Here is a 16,872-nt window from a genome sequence, read left to right as displayed (position 1 = left end):
ACGCGGAGATCGCGCCTCGCGCAACTCCTGTCGCATTCGAACACGAAGCTAGCAGGGCGTCCGCTCCGCCGGCGCGCCTAGTTTCCGCGGTCGCCGCTGCGGCGCTGGCGTCGCGCTCCCGAGGGATCACTGGCATTCCAATCGCAAACTGGGAGGTGGCAAATCTACGCGCTCCGACGCGCTCCGTACGCGATCCGACGGAGCGGTCTCGATCTGCCATTGGAATTCAGCATTAGAAAAGGCAGTGTTTCCCATTCAAATTACCTGAACTAAGGCCACAGTAACTGCAAATTTTAAAATAGATTGGCACTGCAGTTAAACTTCACGTGCCTACCGAACTTGGTGGATGTAATCAGGAACCAGAAACAAATCTGTGCGATAATAATTACAACATGGTAACTGTTGTATTTGTTGTTTTCTCGCCAGCAAAGCTGCTGCGAGCGCACACCCCTTATTGGACTGATATCGCATTCCCCCTCTACCCGGCGGTACCCTTTGAGCACGCGAGGGTATTTAAGTGCTGCTCTCATGAATAAACGCGTTGTCGCTGCCAACCACCGTCCTTGCTGCTGCGCAGTTTGCGCAGCTTTACTACCGTGGCGACGAGCCAGGAAACCACCCATGCGGTAAAAGTTGAAGCCGACGGCCTGCCGCTGTGTGAAGCACCGACGACAGCCATGACGAGCCTACAGGTCCCAACCTTCGACGGCTCAACAGATAAGTGGAGGGTGTACCTTGTTAGGGCACAAGCATATTTTGAAGCCAATGATATTTCTGACCCAAAAAGGCAGCGAGCACTGTTTATGGCAGCACTCAGCACGCAGATGGTTCAAGTTTTAGCGGTACGAATTGCACCTCGGAAGCCAGATTTCCTGACTTATGACGAAGCAGTCGCAGCCTTAAATGACTACTAAGACCCGAAGCATCACGAGATAGCAGAAAGATATGAATTTTTCACCCGCTGCCAGCAAGCAGGGAAGGAAGTGCACGCATTCCGGGTTGAAATACGGCTTATAGCAGACGACTGCAACTTCGGAAATGCGCTAAGCCGGATGCTGAGGGACCGAATTGTTTGCGGCTCTCCACTAACCTACGCAAACACTTACTGACAAAGAAAGATTTAACTTTAGAGTAGGCGGGAACAATGGCAACTGCAGCAGAAGCAGCCGACAACGATGCAAAAGACACGAGTGCTGAACTACCGACGGGGCTCAGAATGCAAGCTCGTCATCGCTCGTCGTCCCGAGATAACCATATCAACGGCGGCACGGCGCAAGACTGCGGACGATATGGAAGCACGATGACAACGCCTGCAGCTGGGCTAATTCACGGTGTTTTCGCTGTAGGTGACGCGGTCACCTAGCAAAGAAATGCGGGAGAGCCGCGACAGATTTAGTTGCTGCAAGGCGAACCGCGAGTGTAAAGACACTGGTTGTTGAAATTACGCCATGCAGCAAGAATACGGACATTTCCCACGTCTGCTCGTTAACTTCTGGAGGGAAAGACGGCCTGGAACCGCTAGTGCTTCGCATGTTTTCCTGAGGGTACATAGAACTGGCAATGGAAGTTTGATACTGGATCTCCGGTGTGCGTCATATCCCGGAGAGTTTACGATCGACACCGAGCACAGTGGCCGCGCTTGGAATCACCACGAGTGAAACTGTCATGTTATACGGGACAACTGCCGGCGCATCCGGAACTCGAACTTCAGGTGCGATACAAGAATGTGTCCGTATCCTGCACACTTATTGTGCTTGATTGCTCAGTACCAAGCCTTTGTGGCCGCGATTTGATTGCGGCGCTTGGCAAGACGGGTGTTCCAATTGAAGAACTGACTGCGCCAAACTCTACGAGGGAAAACAACCCAGGCGGCATCGGGATGAACAGACTGCTCGCCGAGTATGAGGACGTCTTTCCGACATACCAGGGGCTCACCAAAGACCACCAGCCAGTCCGAAGCTCATGGAAACGGAGCCACCTAAATTCTGTAAGGCCAGATCACTTCCTTACGCCCTTCGCGATAAGGTCGCTCGTGAGGTTGATCGGTTAGTGTCGCGTGGGGCCTTATCCCTAGCGCAACATTCAGAATGGGCTACGCCCATCGTAGTTGTTTTGAAGAAGGACGGCTCCATAAGGATATGCGGCGACTATAAAGTCACGCTTAACCCTGTTTGTGATGCGGAGCATTACCCCCTTCCAGTGGTGGAGGATATAGGCACCCTGCGCATCTAACTCAAACGCGACGCGCGCGCCACTGGCGGCGGCGCGCGCGTCCCTGTCAGGAAGGCGGGGGCAGTCCGACAGCTCCCGCTGTGTTGCGCGCGCTGTCGCGAAGCAGTTGTACGCCTCCTTCTCGAGTACAAAAATGGCACATAACAACAGCAGGGCACATTGCTGTGTTGTAGGATGCAATACTACATATATAAATTCACCTCGGACAAGATTTTATGGATTTCCAGAGCGACATTGGAAGACGGCCCACCCTTCGCGACGGGCAACACGCGCGCGCGGTTTCTGGTCAAACAACGGTCGAACCCGTGCGGAATACGCTTGCTTGACTCGTGCATTACCTCCTAGACAGGTTTTTGAGTCATGGGAAATTCAGCAGACTCGGAGGAATGCTATTGGCTCTCTGGGAACCCTTCCCTCTTCTTGCACCCACGATTTCCGGTCACTGACTTGGCTGTCAACAATATGTAAGCTTAAAAAGCCACGCCGAAACTCGCCCGCAGTCACACCTGAAGGAGCCCAAATTTTGCGCAGTAAAGAATCGTTTCCCTTAGTTCCAGTTATGCGCGGAATCCTTGCTCGCTTCCACTGCGCCTTGTCGTCCAGCGTCTTTTTCGACAGTTAAAGGCACGTTTTAAGGGGCAATGGAAACATGTTCCTGATAAATCTTTGCTCCACATCTGAAGGACTTGGTGATAATTTTCTACAATAAACACATATCTAAATGTCGAATATTCAGGACACTTGAAATTAAACAAAGCTTGAAATGAAATTCCGCTTCTTCAGCACAAGCTTTCGTCAAGAATCCTGCATGAATTAGCTGGGATAGTCCTTTTTTGCAGAATCCAAACCAAACAGTTTGAGGTTATCCGCATGACTTTCAGTGCGCACACCGAAGGTGCGGCAAAAGAGATTGCTATGAAGTCGGGTTTGCGTCGTTCGCTCAAAAACTGGACTTTCCTAATTACCTTAAATGTTATGCAGCCTGGCCGTCTTCGAAAGTTTAGGGTAAGCCTTTTTAAATGCAGGAACACCCCAGGCTTGCGGGCGGCTCGTTTTGGAGAGCGTTTGACATCGCTCCAAAAACACAGCAAAGGCAGCAGCGGGTTTACATTTGCCTGCCTTGCAACTGCAGCTCGCGGCAACAAGCTATCTACTGGAAGATAGCTACATAAAAAAAAAACTCAGTGAGAGTGCAGCGCTGACAGGCATTATATAGAAATATTTCTTAGCGTTAATTTGATCGTTTTCGGTGGCGCAGTGATGCTTGTCTGCGCAATGCACCGAGCTGCTACTTCGCTCCCGTCACACCACACCACCTTTCACATTGTGTACATGGCCTGCTTCAAAAAGCTCCGTTCCTTTCCTGACGTTCGCTCCTCGAAAGAATTTTGCAGCCTCATGAATGAATAGGTCGAAATCCCGCCTCTACGAACAGCGGCAGCCGCTAGCAGACGCCATCCCTTCGCAGTCGCGGGGCGAGCCTTCCTGACAGGGACGAGGAACTGGCCGCGCGGGGGAGCTGAGCGCAGCCTCGACGGTGGCGGTGCCTGGCGGGTGCAGGGTGCCTATACTCGCAAGCTTAAAATGCGGGGAATACTTTAGCACCTTAGATTTGAAGGGTGCATAAACCAAGTTCCCCATGAGGAAGCGTCACGCGGACTGTGCGTCATCAACACGCACCGCGGACTGTTCCATTACAACCGACTTCCGTTTGGCATAGCTTCTGCCCCGGATATTTTTCAAAGGAAGATCGACGCAGTACTCGCCGGCCTGCCAGGCGTCCAAGCCTACCTGGACGACGTGTTAGTGTCGGAAGGCAAAGGTGATAAGGAAGAGCGGCTCAAAAAAGTGTTGGAACTGTTTAGACAGCATGGGGTCGACAAATACATGTTCCGGCAGCCTTCAGTCACTTACTTTGGTCATCGTATCGATAGTCAAGGTCTACACCCTATCGAAAAGAACGTAGACGTGATTATGCACGCCCCCCGCCGAAGTAATGTTAGCGTGTTGCGTTCGTCCCTTGGTATGCTAACGTACTTGCCAAATGTGTCTTATGTGCTCAGCCCGTTGTACCGGCTGGTGGAAAAAAGAGCCCGTTGGGAGCGGCTACAGCCGCAGCAATCAGCTTTCGAGCGAGCAAAAGCAACCCTGCAGAACGAACAACTTCTCGTGCATTTTGATCCCAACACGGAGCTGAAACTGGTGTGTGACGCATCCCCTTATGGCGTGGGTGCAGTTCTTTTCCATTCAGTAGGAAATGAACACAGACCAATTGGGTTCCGCTCTAAGACACTAACAAAAGATGAGCAAAACTACTCCCAGCTGGAGCTAGAAGCATTAGCCCTCATATTTGGCGTTTAACGTTTTTGTGACTATCTTCTAGGTCGCCAGTTTATCCTGGTGACTGGCCGTCAGCCACTGCTGGGACTGCTCAGGCCTGACCACCAGGCGCCATTGATGGACGCCGCACGAGTTCAATGGTGGACACTTTTCTTGGGTGGCTACCAGAACAAGCTGCAGTACGTACCAGGGAAACAGCTACTCTCAGCAGATGCCCTCAGCAGGCTGCCAGCACCGACTACGGAACCGGTGACCGAGGGTGAACCGCCGGAATACGTCCTTTCATTGGAACTCGTGGAGGAAGGTATAGTGACAACTCACGAACTGCAGGATCTGACTGCCAAGGCCCCGATGTTAGACAGAATTACGCATGTCGTCTTGCACGGGTGGCCTCAAACCACTATGGGACTGGCGCGAGACTTGTTGCCGTTTTTTGATCGCAAGATGGAGCTATCGCTGGCTCGCCGTCTAATCTACTGGGGCGACAGAGCGGCGATACCGCGAAAAGCTCAGGCAGGGGTGTTGCAGCTGCTACATGAAACGCACCACGGTTCCTCGGCAATGAAATCTGTCGCAAGGTCATTGTTTTCGTGGCCGGGGCTGGACAGGGACATTCAAGACTTGTCGGCGCAGTGCGTAAGCTGCGTGGAAAACCTGCACATGCTCATTGCAACCCCACCAGTGACTTGGCCGAAAACAGCTGATCGGTGGTCTCGGATCCACATCGATTTGGCAGGCCCGCTAGCCGGAAAGTTGATGCTAGTAGTGATAGATGCCTGCACGAAGTGGATAGAATTAGCGCCCATGAACCACGCGAACACGGCTTATACAATCCATTGTTAAGGAGCATGTTTTGTCGGTTCAGTGTGCCGCGCTCAATCGGGTCCGATAATGACACACAATTCACAATTCAGCAATTCGCCACATTCGTATCAAGAAATAATGTTGTGCACCTAATAAAGCCCCTTTTCATCCACAATCTAATGGAGCAGCGGAAAGAACGGTTCGGACCGTGAAGTACGGATTGCGAAAAATGCCAACATGAGGATCTATAGCGCACAAAATTGAAGGGACATAGCACAAGCGCTATTAGCGCTTGTGTTCTGTCCCTTCAATTTTGTGCGCTATGGACCCTCATGTTGACTACCCACTACCCCGAACCCTGACCCTTCTAAGAAAAATGTCAGATGGGCAGCTCGAAGACAACCTCATGCGGTTGTTATTTAATTACAGGCGGACCCCCCAAAAGGAAGGAAGCTCACCTTCGGAGATGCTTCTCGGCTATCAGCTACGTTCCGGTCTAGACACATGCTGCCATCCAGAGCTCCGGATTCGTCGGCGGACGTTGACGACTGGACCATCTGACCAGGCAGCGTATACGTGTGGAATTACAGTGCCGGCCAACGATGGGTGCCTGGGCGTGTACAGTCCACTTCGGGGGCGAGAATGGCAACAGTGGACACGCCAACAGGAGCATTGCGGCGCCACGTCGACCAAACCCTTCGTTGTCAGGAGTCCACGCCAGGGACTGCGTTTGTTCAGGCCACAGTAAGTGCGCAGTCGGACGGTGAACCTGAACGTGTGACCAGTGCTTGTCTGTCACCCGAGTCCACAGAGTCGGAGCGAGAGCAAAGCCCTGAGCAACCGGCAGCCGACGACCAGAGCGTGGTTCCAGCCCCAGATGCAACGTCGAGTCTGACTGATCCCCTTCAGGTCATTCTCAGGCGTTCGACAAGGACAAAGAAACGAGTACAGCGGTTCTAATTTTAGGAGGGCAGAAGTGTTGTATTCGTTGTTTTTGCGCCAGCAAAGCTACAGTGAGCGCACACCGCATATTGGACTGACATCGCATTCCCCCTTTCCCCTCCGTGGCGAGTGAAAGGAAGCTCCTGACTGTAGTGTGTTACAAATGCCTGCAATAATTTCAGGTCCATTAGCAAATTAGGTATATGTGTGCTATGTTCATGTCAAAAGCTCTTGTTGCTGCTTTGACCTTCAGACTTGCAATTTGCAGATGTGATGGTGCTCTAACTATTTATGGTGCTGCTTTTCTGTTATCTGCAGATGTGACTGTGGGAGCAGTGTTTATGTTGAGACTGTGCATGAAGAGCTTGTTATGAAGACCAATGATCTCAGTTGTACTAACTGTTGCCTCATTGAATTTGCGTACATATGCTCAGAAAATGCCTGCATTTCTTGTAGCAGGAATATTTGCGTGAGGAAAGTGGGAGAGGAGCAGGAACATACATGGCTTGTGTGAGCATCACAAAATGAGCATTTGTGTTGTTGCTTGAGCTCCAATTTGGGATATGGAGTTCTTGAGGTTGTTGATGTTTGTTTCATCTTCGCTGTTTTTTTGACTTGCACTTCCAGTAGACCCACCAAAATTTCTGCTGCTTTTCCCGTTGCAAGAGTTTTGTCCATTGTTAAGAAACATTCTCAAAAAGCTATTTAATATTGCATCTTTTACAACAAAGCAGTTAGAAACAAGGGTGACTAGTCAGATTTTCCTGCATGGCTCTTGAGCCATTAAAAATTTTAGAGTGCCTGGCTACCTTTTCGCTGCATTGAGTTAATGACAGCGATATGTTGTTTTAGAGCGCACCAAATTAACACATAACTGGCCCTTTGCAGTCGTGGGGCCGAAATAAATAGAGCAGCCTGGCTGTTTTGAATGTAGCTTGACGGCATAAACTAGCTCATAGTTGTACTTTCCCAGTCTTCACTTACCTGGCATTCATTAGTGGGTGGCTCAGGCAGTGCAGATGATCACAGAATTGTGCTTCCAGAAGCCAGTCTTCGGTCATATGGCAGGATGTTTCGAAAGTAAGTGAAAACCAGAAGTGGTACTATTTTTTTATTTATATACACTAAAGCCTTGACAGGCTCTTACAGCACTCTTGTAAAAAAAAAAGCACAAAACCTTGAAGTTATACCCACAACACAAGCAACGACACAACCAAATCTTCGCACATTAACGCACATCATTTTGCTGCTCCTTTTTATTCGATACAGCAAAAAAAAACGCTGTGCCATGCTGAGCTCCATGCTTATACAAGTCGAGGTTCCAGGTTTGTGATGGCAGCACAAATCACAACAATGTCTGTTGCATGCCGCAGCATACTGATTGGCAGTCGGTCAATGAGAATGCTGAACACTTTAATGCGGTCAATGGCTCGCTCCACATGAATACGCACTCTAGAGATGTGCCGAGCATCTTCCAAATCCTTAGCTGAAAGTTGTCTTTTGCCTCTTGTCAAGGTTGGCACTTCTAGCCTGGCACTTTGATGGGCAACATCTTCTCTCATTAAAAACCCTCTTTCAGCTAAAACAATGTCTCCTTCCTGAAGTTTGTCCAAGAAGCCTGATTTCAATATGATCTCCTTGTCTGATGCCCACCCTCCCGAGCATTTTGTGACAAAGCTAATAGCACCACATAGTGCGTTGTTAACCATAATTTGTTGGTATTGGAGCTTTTAATGTCAATAGGTTTTAGACCTAGTAGAATACCCTAAAGGTCTTTGAATTCGTACATCAGTACAGTCGATTGTGGCCATGCATGGCGGATACTTCTTGTCCACCATCATGGGCATTGTTCTGCATGCGTCCTCTCGTGAAGGCCGAACAAAGAAACGCTTCAGTTCGGATGCAAGGATTGGGATGTTCTTTACCATCATCATTGCCACTGTTGTCTCTGAGAGCCCGAAATGATGACTGATGTCAATGTTCAGTATCACAAGCCTTAGTTTCATTAGTACAACTAGAAAAGCATCTGCTACAGTGCAACGATTTGGAATGTACATAGCCACGTTTTCAAAAAGTGAAACAAAAATGAGGAAGCGCGGTTCGCTTGGCCACCCTGTGTAAACACTGACACACTGCTCCGTGATGCAGTTTGCAGAGAAGCGCCCTTGCTGTGTATTCTTCTCTGCTTCTGCAGCCCTGTCTTTGGAATAATTCAGTGCTGTCTTTAGTACATTCCTGCCTCGCTCCTGCTTTTGTTTTCTTTTTCAAGAGTAGCAGCTCTTCTTTCCAAAGCTCGATACGATTTCTCTGTAACAAGAGCATCGTCTATAAATTATGCATGCCACATACTACTGCAAAACACTTACTGCAAATGTAGCATGGTACTGCTACGCGCAGCTCCTCACCCGTGCTTGACAGGGCAGATGGCATGTTTTCATCCCTCCATGATGCATGTGCGACTGCGTGGCCTGCGTATGAATGAACTGGATGGTTCACTGCGATACTCAGTTTTTACTTCCTCACCTTCAGCACTGACATGCTGTGAATAAGCAACTCCTGTGTCAAGCTGGGAGGACTCAGCCTGGGAAACTGAAATAATGTAACTAGCGTGACGCATACAATAATAAATGATGACCTGCTGTGATAATAAAGTGTTGTCTTCATTAGAACTGAACTGCAACCAGCTCACCAACATCACTGATGGCTTCGTCAGCTTCCCCAACTTGATCACCTGATGATGGTGCTGTCAAAAAAACATGACATGCAAACTGCATTAGCAAGTGGTAGGAAGCTTGAGGGCTGAAGATTACAACGAGAGAAAAAGCAGCAACAATGCGTGATACCTTCAATGGCAGGATCATCTACTTGCTCGAGAAGTGCAGGAACCAATGGACAAAGTACGGTCCTAGGAGCGCTGCAGGCGAGCAGCAGCTGCAGTCTTTTTGTTCTTCTTGTGCGCAAATATCGTCGGCACATAATCGGGGTGGTGAGGGTCGTCTAAGGGCTCTCCTGTGTACCACGGATGCAATTACATTTTGCGCTTTTAGTGTGCGTTACGGCTACGAGGTGTACCCGCCGCGAATGCTCTGTGCTTAAAGCGCTCGGCTACATAGCTGTAGGACAAGGATTCAATCCGGGCCACCGCGGCTGCGTCTCGATGTGGGCGAAACGCCGAATGCACCTCTGTTCCGTGCAATGTGCAGCACATATTAAAGAACCCGAAGTAGTCTGAATCATTCAGGAGCCCTCCACTAAGGTTTCCATCATAGCCCATTAGTCGCTTTGGGACGTTAAACTTCACAGTTCACTTTCACATTTCAGCGCTGTGAATGACTGCATGCGGTTGGTAAAAAAAGAAAAGTTCAGGCTGGATCAAGCTAATGAGCGGTAGTTAACACGCGCACACTCTTCATCGCGAAGCCAATCAAACCAATTTGAAGTGTACACGGTGGAACTTGCTAGCAGTCCCTTTTGCACGCGTTAAAATAGCTAGGTTAGCCGCGACAACACAACCGTGACCTAGTGCAACAGTGCTCTTTAGAGCCGCCGCTACGCAGATCTAAAACTGTGCATGTGAGAAAGCTTGTTCTAGCGATTTTTTACGCAGGTTAACCCAGCCTATGCGTGCGATAAAAAACAAAAATGCCTTCGTGTCACAAAAATGCTGCCTCGTTGTCTGCCTGTCTGCACTAATTACGGAATCGCGCCCCACACACCAAGCCACGCTAGATGCAATTACATTTCGCGAAGAAAGTCAAATTAAATTATTGGTGACCTTCCCGCCGGCACATCGCAGTGGTGTAAAGGTGAATGAGGTTCAGCTTACCCGTGACGAAGTGTTTTCCGTATATTCCATGAGCCGGCGTCGGTATCCATCCTTCGCGCTTCACCGCGGCCGCCCACTGCTTACAGCGACCTTCGTGCACGGGAAACCTGAGGAAGCTTACTGAACTTCCCTTTTTTAGGCCTTTAATGCCTCATACTGTCGTCAGCACCGGTGTCGGCAGCAGTGTCGGCAGCCGTGTCGGCTGATGAGTCCGCGTTTCGGCGTCACTACTTTAAAAAAACTGTGTCGAGGCAGGGAATCGAACCAGGGCCTTTGGCATTTGAAGTGGAGACGCCACCAATCCGCCACAAAGGCTCATTTTTTTCGTTTATTGCATGGCTTTGACACATAACGCTCAACAAAACAGACTAAACGCTATGTACATACACACGGCACTGTCGTGGTCAGCCAGCATGAATCTGGCTTCGTCAGATTAAAATTCACGCAAATTGCACAGCGGCTCTAGTCTCGAGAGCCACTCCGTGGCGGAGTATTTTTTTTCTTTGTTTTAAAGAAGGTTAGAAAATGCTCCGCCACGAAGGCTTAGTGTTTGGTCACGAATAAGGGCGCATCTAGCGAATGCATGGGTTTCATAAATAAGAGGAAATAAATAAAAAATAAATCAAGAAAAGAAACAGAATAAAAATAAAAAATAAAGGAAATAAAAATAAAAATAGAACAAAAGATATGAACAATAAAAAAATAAAAAACAGTGCGCCAGGAAACGCTTTCGCCTTGCAGCACTTTAGAGAGTCAAACTGCCCCCTGAATTTTTTGTGCCTTTCAGTGCATGCCATGGTGACGCAGCTAGTCGGCATGTTAATTCTGCTGATTCTGTTCTCCGAACACACACTAACCGCGGTAGGTAGGGGAGTGTGGTGTTGTTTTGCCTACCGCGCGAAAGTCAGCATCGACGGCAGCGCCACCGCAACTTCGTAACGTCACAGAGTGAAGGCGGTGTATATGTCGGGTCGGGTCGCATCCCATTGTGCACGTTCTTGCTGCGAGGCGGCCGCACGCGGGCGGCGATGAGCCATCATAATCCGCGTCGCGTCACGCGTCTTTTTCCCCATGTCTGCGACGCCGCTGCTCAAGGCGTAGGGTGTCTATGGCGGAGTTCGTTGATGGCCTAAGGAGCGGTCAAGAAGACATCGCCCCGCTAGATGCAGATATGAAGAATGACTGCTGGCTAGTATGAGTCAACCTTAGCTCACAGACACAGGGAAGGGACACGCGAGAGACGCGCTTTGCACGAGAGCTAGTGTCCCTCCCTCTACTGAGGATGATGGCAGCTTGTGAGGGACGGCGCCGAATAGATGGGCCTTGAAGAATGCCTTTCCTTGAAATTCGGTTTACCAAGGTTGAAACAACCCATACCCGTGGGAAAGCGAGAGTGTTCGCGAAGCTCGTGGGAGGAAAGGGGAATACTATGAAATTTCGGTAGTGGAAAGTCCACATACTTCTACAGTGTTCGTCGGGATCAGTTGTTTTTCCCCACTCATTGAGCGGCTGTGTTTTCCTTTCCCAATCGTTCCTGGTGTTTTTCCTTCCCTCAGTGATTCTTGGGTGGATGTTTGTGAGGTTACCTAATTGGTTACTGCCTTCACCAAGAGAGGGGACATGGGATTTAAAATCATGTTGCTTCGGCGGGATCGAGGACTGGTCTCATCAGGTAAAACTACGAGTCAGTCAAACGCAGATACCATTTCTTCTGGCTTGTATCTTTTCTGTTTCTTTTTAATTGCTAATAAAAGTTAACCTCTCCAGAAGCGTCTCGGAGCAACGTATCGAATCTGCAAGACGTCAAGCATCCTTTAATAATCATTACCAAACCCCATTTCTCTCCACAAGATCAACAGAAAAAATCAACTACTTTCATCTAAAGATTAGTGAAAATTCCACTAAGCACAACCTCTCCTAACTATTCAAAGTGCAAACAGTACTCGTTATTAATATTGCATTCACCGCTCTGTGTTCCTGTGTCGACTCTGAGATGGTTGTGGCGTCCGTAACAGTGGCCCACTTATTTGTTCTAATCTCTTATTTTGTTTGTAGGTCCTTCCACAAGGCCCTGGTGCCCTACAAAACATGGGTGATAGTGCTTCTTAAAGTGCAAGCTCCTTTCATTTCGAGCCCAGCTTTTCCTGCTTGCTCCTATTCTCCAATACATAATGACTTTTGGTGTTATTGGCAGGGGAGCTTAGTTTCTTTGGAATTAAAAAAAAAATTGGCTGCTTCTCTGTGAACATCAATCATTATTTTTTATTTAAGAGTTACTTGCACCACCTCATAGGGCTTTACAGCAACGAATTAAAAATGTTAAAAAAGAAACAGACTACTCATTGAAATCATGGAAGAAACCACCAGTGGATAAGCTATGAACAGCACTTGACACCTAGGAGTTCTACTCTAGGAATCGTAAAAAACAGAATAATGAAAAACATTACCCTTAAAGGAAAGCTTGTACCGATTACCATCGATTAGTACATTTATAGATGTAAAGTGACCTAACTACTGCTTCAAAGAGCGTGTCATGACCTTTCTCAGGTATGCTTGTTCCTTGAAACTTTTCTCACTGTTCAACTAAAGTGGGGAGGAGAAATTCTAGAGGCCCGTGTGCTGTGCGATGTCAGTGCACGTTAAAGAACCCCAGGTGGTCGAAATTTCCGGAGCCCTCCACTACGGCGTCTCTCATAGCCTTAGTCGCTTTGGGACGTTGGACCCCATAAACCAACCAACCAACCAACCTAAAGCGGGGCAGCGAATAACAGAAGGAACTAGTGGGTGTGGAGCTTTTAAGAGCATAAGCAGAGGCTTAACATGTGCTTTTGAAAATGCTTACACACAGAAATGTCCAATAAAGAAACAAGCACAAGCGGAGGAAAAAGAGAATTCTACGCCCACTAACGGAATGATATGAAGCAAATGAAGTCAATGGGAAGAACGGAAGACATTCTCATCTAGGGACTGTAGCAAGACACAAGTGTGAGGCCAAACCAAATGAATATCAATACATACCTCTTTTCTTTTAAGCTGCCTGCTTTGTTGTGAACACTCCTTTTTTATGCGAAGCATATTACTAGAGCTACACTACAGCCCGTCGAGCGCGGCGGTGGAGCTACCATTGACCTTTAGCGTGACCACGTGACAACATCACGTCACAGCAGAGGAGAGATAGGCTGCCGGCTCGCGCGGTCGGCCGCGGCGGTGGAGGCTCCACATCAGAGGCTCGGCGGCTGACCACGTGACAACATGACGTTACAGCAGAGGAAAGATGGGTTGCCGGCTCGCGCGGTCGGCCGCGGCGGTGGAGGCTCCACATCAGAGGCGCTGCAGCTGACCACGTGACGCTACAGCAGCGGTATAGAGCTGAGCTTGCCTCGCTCTCCGGGCACTTACGAGGCGGCCAGGTGTTGGGATGCCGCCTAGAAGTAGGGCTGATTTGAACGAGAAGCGAAAGCTTCAGCGTGCCACAGAGACCGATGAAGAGCGGGATGAACGTCAACCAAGGAAAGCCATGTATTACCAAGCCTAGCCATCAATATGCTTCGCATCTGACTAGGCTTAACCTTAGCTAAGCCTCAGCCATTTTTTTTTACTTTGTGCCATTCCACAAAAAGAAGAGAGTGTTGTTCTTTCTTGCAGCTTGTGAAACGTGACCCTCCGTTCCCACATGGCTGCATCAACCCCATTCAAGAAATGGTAGAGGTGTGTTTGCTCTGACTTGTCCCCCATTAATACCGCCCCCACTTATATGGACAACTCTAATTAACGACAACTTTTCTCGGAACCGAACTATGTGTGTGTGTGTGTGTGTGCGTGCGTGCGTGCGTGCGTGTGCGTGTGTGAGAGAGAGAGAGGCCACTATGAATGGCGGCAGTGTAAGCGAGAGTTCTTAAATCCTGGCTTAAACACTCCCTCCATTAATGGTGGCCCCACCCGACTTTTCTTCGACAAAGTCGCGTATGTTTCCGTCTTTTTTTTTGTGGCTGAGTGCATGTATGTGCATTTAGAGCTAACGTGTGTCTAGTTACATTCCACTGTGCCTGCCTTGACTCATCATGCCGAAGGAGTTCCATATGGCGGAAGTTCCTTACCCTTCCCACATTCGTTTTATTGCATTTTGTTTACTCGTTTACGTCGGCAACACGCGAGTGTATCTCAAATCTATCCTGTGCTTCGGCCACTGTCTGTTTCCACACTCTACTCGCTGCCGCTGTTTTGAGACTCGGGTCGGCGTCCATTCTTCCCTCCCGCTTCTCTTCCACCCCCCCCCCCCCCTTGTTTTGAGCAGTTAATTCCCATATCGTGTGTTTGCCGTTTTTGTGTTCAGGAAAGTAAAAATTCCGTTAAATTTTACGCAAACCACACAGAAAGACAGACAGGACGGGCACTGACTCCAACTATGTTTATTGAAAGCCACATGTTTCATATATATAGCCCGAAGAAGGTGAACGCCAGCGCATTTCTTACATGGAAAATAAAAGCAGACACACACGCGGACGAAAACTTCACATAATCGCGTATTTTTTAGCAATCTATGCTAACTTCTTCGTAGGGAGATAGAAGTGGTGCTGACGCACATGCCACCCCTCTCTTTGATAAAAAAGGCTTCTGCCAGTTCGCGAGCTAATCTATCTTTACGTCTAATTAGAATTTTAATCTCGTCAAGTCATGGTACACAGTTCTTTTTATTTTCATCAATGGAAGAGCGGCAATGGGCGGGTAGGTTTTCGGACGAATCTGATGCGTTCCTTAACGACTTTCTATGTTCCCCAGCACGCTCGTTGACGCAGCGTCCAGTCTGACCGACGTACACCTTGTAATATGTAAGGGGGATCTCGTAGACCACTCCCGTGGCGTACCTTACGTAGGGCTTCAAGTGCTTTAGCACCGCTGCTAACCTTGGGGCACATCTTGGCCAATTTGCAGGGGGCAGAGAAGACCATGGGGACCCCGCCCTTGTTGCCAACTAGTTTTAAATTGTGGGACACCTTGTGCATATGCAGTATCACCACTGGTTTGGCTTCACCGAATGTTTCTCACCGGCGTTGACCCTTTGGCCTGCCCTTAACCTCTTCAGTCCTGAGACAACAATTCGTGAACGATTTTTGTAAAACTTGTTTATTGGACACAAATTAGTGCAAAACGACGCAAAAAAAATTGTTGCGCGTTAAAAATTCAAACGGAAGGTAGTTAGTTTGCTGGTACCCAAGTGGGTACTCTGGGACTTAGGGCGTATGAAACTCAAGAAAACAGTTTCTGTTTAGAAGGCAAAGATACACATCGCATTTTCTGCACTTTACCCGCGACTTGCCACTGCAGTGCGGGTTGCGACACTTCATCTGGAACTTCATCTTAGCATGTTCAGGGAAGTGTCCAGTTTGGTCGTAGCGCACCTCATCTGGGGGTAGGGGAATCACCCTGGCTCTCTTTGGTGCAGTCGCTTCTTCAACCCTTTCTGCATTTGGATGATACCCCCGTGAATCAGACAGGTCTGCTTTTGTCAGTACATTAGCTATGTTAATTTTGAAGTTCAGCAAATCTAGCCGATCCTTTTTGGGAAAGCTAGCATTTTCGCAGTCCCTCATGTACTGCACCCAACTATTGCAGCAAGCCAAGTCTAAGAAATGAGTGAAAACGCGCACAGTCTACTTCTTGCTGCGCACCTAGATTCGGTAGTAAGCCACATAGCGGTCCATCAGGTCGACACCACCCATGTGTTCATTGTACTTGGCAACAATGTCAGGTTGTGCAACATTGATTCTCTTCTTTTCTTCTTTCGACCACCTTCGACATTTTCCTTCTGGCTCAGTCCCGTAGGCAGATGACAACAAAATGGCTGATTTGTTGTCCTTCCATTTGACAAGACAAAGCTTGTCGTCACTGCGTACTCTACAGCAGGAATCTTCACATTTCATACACCTGTCATTCGGCATTCGTGCTGCCTGGCCATTGATGCGGTTAGCCATGACTGCCCCCGGGAGAAAAATGTTCTCCTTGAGCAAAAAGTCAGCGAGTTTAATTGCTGTAAAGTACCTATCGGTGAAGAGAAATGTAAGGTCGTTTCGATTCACTGTGTTAGTCAGTTGCTTCACAAATGCTCCTCCAAGGCCCAGTTCTTTGAAGTCTTCATCTGGAACAGTTCCTTTCCCGACATAAATTCTGAAGTCCAAAACCAAGCCATCAATCGCTTCCAACACAAAATTCTTCAGCCCAAAAGGGTTTGGTTTGCTCGGGACACACTGTCGCATTGGACACCTGCCAGTAAACGGAATCATTTGCTCGTCCACGCAGAGCTCTGCAGAGCGGGGAAGCTGTAGACATGCTTTTCTGAAGAACTCTATAATTGGCTTCACCAGGAAAAGCCTGTTTTCTGCCTTTTCTTTGTCTGTTACAGACAGTCTATCAGAAAAGTGTAGGTGGCTTCGAAGCTCAAAGAACCTATCACGCTGCATCGCATTCGTGATCACCTCGACACTCAGCAGTCGCGACCAGTACATGCGTACTCTTGGAATCTTCAAGACACCCATTAAAATGTGAATGCCTGCAAAGGTCTGGAGCTCTTTTACATTTGTCTTTACGGAACGACCTCCCCTTTTTTGAACAGAATAGAGATTAGTCTGAACCGCACATTCATTCCAAAAGTCCTCTGGGAAGTACGCAGAAAAATAACTAAGGCGATTTTGGTTCCTGTTCACTGATGTCTTCTGCTACTCCATCGAAGC

General features: G+C 48.5%; 2 pseudogenes; one reads left to right on the top strand and one right to left on the bottom strand.

The window, feature by feature from the left end:
• Positions 1–677: 677 nt before the first annotated feature.
• Positions 678–5,876, top strand: LOC149356364 (uncharacterized; annotated as a pseudogene).
• A 2,767-nt stretch (positions 5,877–8,643) lies between these two features.
• On the bottom strand, positions 8,644–10,962 carry LOC149356363 (peroxynitrite isomerase THAP4-like; annotated as a pseudogene).
• Between the last annotated feature and the right edge of the window lie 5,910 nt (positions 10,963–16,872).

Source organism: Amblyomma mixtum, chromosome 3 (genome assembly GCF_055824585.1).
Source record: "Amblyomma mixtum isolate Tamu chromosome 3, ASM5582458v1, whole genome shotgun sequence".
NCBI classification, from domain to species: Eukaryota; Metazoa; Arthropoda; class Arachnida; order Ixodida; family Ixodidae; genus Amblyomma; species Amblyomma mixtum.
This window is presented reverse-complemented; position numbering and strand designations above follow the sequence as displayed.